The 6,574-nt window shown below is 41.5% G+C and overlaps 1 non-coding gene across 1 annotated transcript; it reads left to right on the top strand.

Annotated features, from left to right (window-relative positions):
• Positions 1–2,201: 2,201 nt before the first annotated feature.
• trnav-cac (transfer RNA valine (anticodon CAC)) lies at positions 2,202–2,274 on the top strand. The gene has a single exon. It is a non-coding gene; the product is annotated as a tRNA-Val (tRNA).
• Positions 2,275–6,574: the final 4,300 nt, after the last annotated feature.

Genomic DNA, 6,574 nt, shown 5'->3' on the forward strand with positions numbered 1-6,574 from the left:
GGATCTGCTTCCCTGGCTTTACCCAACACAATGGCCACAAGAGCTTCTCCCTGTTTAGGTTGTGCCTAATTTGTAATCAGGATTAGATAATTAGACCCTGATATGAATATTTAGAGAAAAACCCTCTGGCTTTATGTGGACATCCTTCCTGCTGCCCAGAAGTTAAGAATATTAAGAACAGAACCAGGAGGAAGTCATTCAATAAGGCCAATGCTGATCTTGTGGCTTGATTTCACTTTCCTGCCCACTCCCCATGTCTGATGATTTTGTTGGTGCCCACCAATTTTTTGAACTTATTCTTAAATAAAACCACTGACTGTCAATCTGCAGCCCTCTGGGGTAGAGAATTGCCAAGGTTTATAACCTTCTGAGAAATTGCTCCTCATCTTAGTCCTGAACAGTGAGCCACTCACTTTGAGGGGACGTGCTCATGGTCCAGACCCTCCCCTCCTCTCATCATCGGCCTGCAGAGCTGAGGAATCTCCAAGGACTTCTCGTGTAAAGAACATGGCCCCTCAAGTTGTGTCCTACTCCAACCTGTCCAGCCCTCACTGCATCCATCCTGTCGAACACTTTCAGCATTTTGTCTGTCTAAGGAGTATCCAAGAAGGCACTGAGAGTTTTTAAGATTCTTCTTCTGAACTCCAGCATAAGGCAATCTAGTTCCATTCAATAATATAGAATTTACTTTTCTATCTTCTAATGATGTGAAAACAGTGTTGGGCTTCACCTTAATACTGGTTGTGAAAGTTACAGAAAGGGCAAGTTGCTGATTTCCCTGTGAACCTCTGTGGTACCTCTGATGCAGTGTGCTCAGTTGTAGTGATCTACTGCAAGTTCTCACAGCTGCTGGCATTTATCCTTGTAGCTGCAACATCTGCAACCAGGCCTTGACAGGAGCATTGCTACTTAACACATGGATGCTGCGATGATGAAGAAGGTGAGGCAGGGGGAAGTCGGGAGAGTTCTCCCAGAGGGACTGAAGAATAGACTATATGGGAGAAGTGTCCTTTGTACATAAAGGCCTGACAACCTGATGCAGGAGGTTTCCAGAGAAGCAAAGAGTGAATGCAATCTACAATGCAGGTAAACCCCTGTCTGCTTTGCCTCCTCCAGCGTGCTGAAGGAAAAGTAGATAAAGTCTCTTTCTTTGGAGGCTGGTTGTCCTCCCTAACGCAGCAGTGAGCAGCAACTGTGAGTCCTGCCAGAGGTCAGCAGTATCCTGGGATGATCCTGAGGCCAGGAAGTGGAGAATGACCCTCACCTTGACCTCCAAGGGCAAAGCAGTCCAGATGCATGTTAAAGTCTGTACTTAAGGTCACTGGAGGTCACAAATCTTGGTGAGGACAGTTTGAGGACATCTTCAAGAGGTGGTGCTCAAAAAGGTGGCATCTATCATTAAGGACCCTCACCATCCGGGACGTGCCCTCTTCTTGTTACTACCATCAGGGAGGAGGTACAGGAGCCTGAAGACCCAAGCTCAATGATCAGGAACAGCTTCTTCGCCTCCGCCATCAGATTTCTGAACAATCTATGAGCCCATGAACACGAGCTCATTTTCCCTTTTTTTGCATTATTTATTTATTTTTGTAATTTAGCAATTTTATGCCTTTGCACTGTACTGCTGCCGCAAAACAACAAATTTCACCTCATATGTCAGTGATAATAAATCTGATTCTGTGTGTTCACCCATTTAAGTAACAACTTTTCAGAAGAATTGGGGTTAGTAAAAGCTGGTTACCTTGTGGGTAAATCAGAAGTCATTTTCCTGAGCTTTCTATATTCTGCTACAGTTGATATAACTGTGGGCGAAGTGGGGGAGGGGCAGGTAGCAGATTATGCTGGAAAAATGGTGCTAAGTCAAACAAAGATCTTGCTGATAAGTCAAGAGTTGAATCCCCTAAGACATCCAGGAATTGGCACAATATTAACCTACTTCAGCTTCAGCCAAGTTACAACTGCACTGTATTTTTTTTCTGTTGTGTGAAGGAACTTCAAGCTCAGTATCTCCTTGTAAAACATCCTGCTCAGTCAAAACAAAAGGCAGCAACCATCTAGCTGTCTGGTTTCAAGTTCAAGTTCAAGTTTAAGTTTATTGTCATGGGCATACATACCCAGGGTATAAATGCCATGAAAATTAGCTTTTTGTAGATGCAGCACAGTACATTACAAACATAATTTACATAAACAAATTAACATATGTTTCTGTAGTGTAGAGGTTATCACGTTCGCCTCACACGTGAAAGGTCCCCAGTTCGATCCTGGGCAGGAATATGCTTTTCGCTCCTGCTTCAGGTGGTGAGGCTTCATTCTCATGCAGGCCTGGTAGCATAGTGGTTAGCATAATGCTTTACAGCGCCAGAGACCCGGGTTCAAATCCGACCACTGTCTGTAAGGAGTTTGTACGTTCTCCCCGTGTCTGTGTGGGTTTCCTCCGTGTGCTCCGGTTTCCTCCCACATTCCAAAGACGTACAGGTTAGGATGTTATGGCCATGCTATGTTGGCGCCGGAAGCGTGGTGACACTTGCGGGCTGCCCTCCAAAAATCACTATGCAAAAGATGCATTTCACTGTGTGTTTCGATGTACATGTGACTAATAAAGATCTTACCTTATCTTACATAAATTATACATAATTTACACAACAAAATAAACAAAAAGTAGTCATAATGACATTAGTGCAAGTTGAGGGAAGTATAGTCTGGGGCAGACTTAGGATTTTTCAGGTGGGTTCAAGAACCTGATGGCGGTGGGGAAGAAGCTGTTGTTGAACTTTGAGGTGTAGGTCTTCAGGATCCTGTGCCTCCTGCCTGATGGCAGCATCGAGAAGAGGGAATGGGCCGTATGATGGGGATCCTTAATGATGAATATTGCTTTCCTGAGACAGGGTGTCGATGGATGCTGCCTTCCTTGTAGATGTCCTTGATGGTAGCTGAGTCCACCACTCTCTGTAGCCTCTTGCGTTCCTGTGAATTGGAGTTTCCATACCAGGCCGTGATGCAACCAGTCAATTGCTTTCCATTCAGCAAGTGGAGCTACAATAACTGCTGTTAACTTTTTCTAAGTACCATGGATACCAGCGGACACTAGTAACTCCCCCTGGACTGCTGTTATTCACACAACATCCCAAAGGGTATCAGCTTGATTTATTTTACAGTACATCAGAAAGTGATCGTGTTTGCTGATCTGTGCAGTGCTGAAAAAATTCTGCATTTTCAGAGGCTCTGTTTTTTTGAAATTGACTTTAAAAACAAGACAATAACTGCCTCCAAAAGTTCTGATAAAATTAAGGTTGGAGATTTTTCTCAGTGTCAACATTCAAACTATGATCAATGCTACAGATGCGGATTAAGTGGTCAATTATTCATATGCTGTTTGTAAGATCCTACTGTACTGCAATTACCTGCTTTTATAAAACTGCATCCTATACTTATAATGACACAGTGGGAGGCCACTTGGCCCATTATATTCATTCTGGTGACAAGGAGAGCAATCCCATTAGCCCTATTTACTCCACTCTCTTCTTCCAGTACTGCAGCTTATTATCTCTCTAACACATTCATGAACTTGCCTTTGATTATTTTCTGACATTGACCTATCTGAAGATAACTTACGGCAACCTTGCAGCATGTCTTTGGGATATGGAGGAAAATTGAGGACCTAGAAGAGACCCACATGTTGACTAAAAATTATGCAAACTCTGCACAGACAGTACCAGAGCTCAAGATCAAACCGAGGTCCCTGAAGCTGTGAGGCAGCAGCCCTAACTGCTGCACCACCTTGCTGCTAGGAACTATTATATCTGTATATAACAATAGTTTTTGCAAAAGTAATCCTTTGGTAGTGAAATGCATCAAAACATTATGGGAACTGATAAGGTGATTTATAAATGGATGTTCCTTCTCTATTCAACCATGGACAGTGTTGGGAAAGAACGTGTGTGTGGGAAATATGCAACATTACAATAGAAGGCAATTTTTTAGGTTTGCCCTGAGACACATTATAGGGGCACTGTAAAGTGACCATTACTCTGTATCCAACCATGATATACCTGACATGGGAGTGCTTCATGCTAGTGCTGTTCCATTCATTAATGACAACACTTGGCAATTATGTTTTATAAAGTAAATCTGCTGCAGAATTAATAGGACAATTTTGGTTTTGGGTCAATAGTGTAAAATAGCTTATATTATAGAACAGCAAATTAGACAAAATGTTTAACATATGGCATTTAGCTTTTGCTTGAAGCCAAAATGATCCTAGTGTATCTAATATCAACATGACCCTTTTATCTGACAACCACAAATATTTAATGGGACTGGCAATAGGTATATCGTATCTACAGGAGTAGGTCAGAGGCTGATTATTAATGGTGAGTGACTCATTTCCTGACTCCTCAAAGTCATAGAGTTATACAGCATGGCCCAACTCGTCCATGCTAACTACCTTGCAACTCCCATTTACCTGCATTTGACCCACTTCCCTCTAAGTACTTTCAAACTGAGATTTTGACCACGAAGTTCAAGGGCAGTGGCTGCAATGCAATGCCACTGTCGGTGGGGTTAATCTCCAAGTCATTTCTCATCCTGATTTGGGATTATATTGCTGTTCCTTCATCCTCACTGGAACTCCTCACTGAAAAGCACTGCAAAGTACCTTCAGAAGGAAGTCTGCACTGGTTTAAAAAAGCAGATTACCACTTTCTGAAGGATGACAAGGCATGGGCAAGAAACACTGGCCTTGTTATTCATGCCTGGATGCTGTAAACAATATATCTAGAGGCAAGGGATACTGAACAGGTATCAGGAGTGGGAACTTTTAGCTTATGATCTCTTCTCAGATTGTGGGAATATTAAGAGCAGTTGCATCTTCCCAGTCTGACCTATTGTTGAGATTAGATAATTTACAATAACCTCAGGATCATAACTGGGAGCTTATGGTTAGTGTGACAGAGAGTAGCATTGTGCATGACCTCACGCAACTAGTGAAGAGTTAAACGTTGAGCTGTTTTCCAGTTCATTTTTTGCCAGGATTACACCTAGTCTTCATTTGATAGGTGCAATCTTTCTGTTTAATTTATAATGCACAGTTCCTCAGAAGTGTGATTATTACTTGAATGACGGGGAACAAAACATTCTCGGCTTGAACCACTTCTAGAACAGGCATGGCTCAGTTAAATAGATAGTCGAGCAACCTCCATTCTGCAGCAGAGTCAATTTAGGGTACTTGAGCTTTGTGGAAATGTGACCAGTTCAACGATCCAGATGTTTTAGATAATGATGTGAGTTCAAATCCCTCTCTGGTAGCTGTGGAATTTCAATGAAACAAATTAAATAAATCTGGAATTATGAAGTTAGCATCATTAACCGTGACCATGAAACCACCCCATTCCCAGCTGACTTAACCAATATGGCCTATTTGGGAATCCAAGAGCATTGCAATGCGGTTGAACCCGAACTGCCCACTGAAAAAGTACAGCAAGCTACACAATTCACTACTAGGAATGGATAATGAAGGCTGGAATGAAATTAAGGTAAATTGTAACAGCACACTTCATGGAAAGCTAGATACATAGAAGGGTTGGAAGGAGTACATGCTGATGGGTGTGATCAAGTAGGGTTAGGGGAGGCTCAGGTGGTGCCAATAAAACATCCCGAGTCTAGCCACAGGGTGGGCTCTGAGTGAAACTGGTGATAGATTAAGGGAAACTTTGGCTGTTGTGGGCTCCTGAGCCTGGGAGTTAGAGCCTGTCCAAATTCAATTAAAAAAAAGCCTCATAGGAGCCCCTTCAACTTCAATACTAAGCTTTGGGGTGAATTACCCTAATGCATCCAATGTTTGCAACATCAGCTCCAGTTCTATCAGTTCATTATAGAACCGCACGTGTACAATCTATCTTGTAAATTTTTAATAACTTCAGTTTATTGAAAGATTTTAGTTTGGATCTGGTATGATTTTCTTGTGTTTATTTTATGGTAACAAGGAAGCAGTTTCAGGTTTTATTTCATCATTGTTCATACTTGAGAGCCTCTAGGAAGATAAAAACATTCTTATTGTCATAAAATTCAATATACAGCTTCCAGCTGAATGAGTAGTCTATGAATAATTTTATAATAAGCTCCAATTTCTGATTCATGCAAAACTTAACATTCAAATGTCATGCATTAAACGTAAATGCAATCACATTCATATTGCACTTTTCTGCTTACAAATATTATTAAAACATAATGGCAAACAGTGAAAGATTGTTGTCACTAGCTGCTGAATTGCTAACAAGGATCGAGAGACTCAGGACAATCACTGGAAGAGTGCATAGGGAGCTAAAAAATATTTTTGCACAAGGTTATTAATATATGGAATAGGTTGCCACACTGTGATATCATTTAATACAGATTGGGAAAAGTATCTGAATAGGAACACTCTGGAGAAAGGACTAGACAATGCATACCATGGATATCAGTGCAGGCAAACCTGGTTGAAAAGCTAACATTAGTACAGTCTTGATGGTCTGAACGGCCCCTTTCTGTCTTCTAATTTTAGTGATACCGGATTCTAAAACATTAAAATTTATAATAC

The sequence above is a fragment of the Pristis pectinata genome, chromosome 24 (genome assembly GCF_009764475.1).
Source record: "Pristis pectinata isolate sPriPec2 chromosome 24, sPriPec2.1.pri, whole genome shotgun sequence".
Classification (NCBI taxonomy): Eukaryota; Metazoa; Chordata; class Chondrichthyes; order Rhinopristiformes; family Pristidae; genus Pristis; species Pristis pectinata.